A 1,321-nucleotide genomic window follows, 5' to 3' on the forward strand; every position below is an offset into this window, starting at 1 on the left:
TGGTGGGTTAGAGCAGGGGGGGCTGGGAACCAGGACTCCTGGGTTCTCTCCCAGCTCTGGGAGGGGAGTGGGGTCTAGTGGGTTAGAGCAGGGGGGGGCTGGGAGCCAGGACTCCTGGGTTCTCTCCCGGCTCTGGGAGGGGAGTGGGGTCTAGTGGTCAGAGGATGGGGGACAGGAGCCAGGATGCCTGGGTTCGGTCTGCGTGCTGCTCTGCTCAGCAGTGCCCCCTACGGGCAGGCTCCGTCACACAGGGGCTCCTGGCCAGCCAGGCTGGGTTCCCTGGCCTGAGGCTGCTGGACCGGGCGGTGTTTGGGTGCAGGGCGGCCCAGCCCCCTCGGCTCCGGCCCCGTGATTAACGGCTGCTTCACACGGACACGGAATTCTTTTGCAAGGGAGAAAACAAACACACAGACACGCAAGAAACCTCCTGGGGGCCCTGCTACAGCACGTCAGCCTCCGCACCTGCTAGTGCCCGGCTAGACACCCAACCCCGGGGCCGCTCCCCAGGGCCCCCCGACACTTACTGAGTCACGGGCTGATCAGAGACTTCATCTAGCAAAACACCCACCTGGGCCAGAACACGACGCCCGGCTCCCAGCGTCCCGAGATCTGACCTACTAGACCCCCTCCCTTCCCCGAGGCAGGGAGAGAACCCAGGAGTCCTGGCTCCCGGCCCCCGCACCAGGGTAGAACCCAGGAGTCCTGGCTCCCAGCGCCCCCGCACCAGGGTAGAACCCAGGAGTCCTGGCTCCCGGCCCCCGCACCAGGGTAGAACCCAGGGGTCCTGGATCCCAGCCCCCCACACAGGGTAGAACCCAGGGGTCCTGGATCCCAGCCCCCCGCCAGGGTAGAACCCAGGAGTCCTGGCTCTCAGCGCCCCCGCCAGGGTAGAACCCAGGAGTCTTGGCTGCCTCGTCCCAGGCTCGGGCTGGATTCGGAGCCAGCAGAATTCTTCCATGTCATTAGAGAAACAACAACAAGGAGGGAGTGACCGTGGGGTGTGGGCCAAGCGTGAGTCACGTTCCCCCCCCCGCCTCCGTCCATCCATCTGTCCATTCCAGGGGCCCTGTGGCTGCCAGGCGTCCTGCCGGCCCGGTACAGCCTGTGCTTCCAGATCTGCCCCCGGGGCCGCTCGGGACGAGCCCTCGGGGGAGGCCAGGGCAGGCGGGGGGCTAGAGGGGGGAAGGGCTGAATTTCCACCCAGCGACCCCTGCAGGAGACCCAAAGCCGGGACCTGTCCCCTCTGGGGGGCGCCAGCTCCCATCCGGCCCCACGGCGCGGACTGGCCGGCTCAGGGGGGCAGGGAATGGGGCAGGGGCCT

Source organism: Terrapene carolina, unplaced genomic scaffold (genome assembly GCF_002925995.2).
Source record: "Terrapene carolina triunguis isolate 2854851 unplaced genomic scaffold, T_m_triunguis-2.0 Scaffold25109, whole genome shotgun sequence".
Taxonomy (NCBI): domain Eukaryota; kingdom Metazoa; phylum Chordata; order Testudines; family Emydidae; genus Terrapene; species Terrapene triunguis.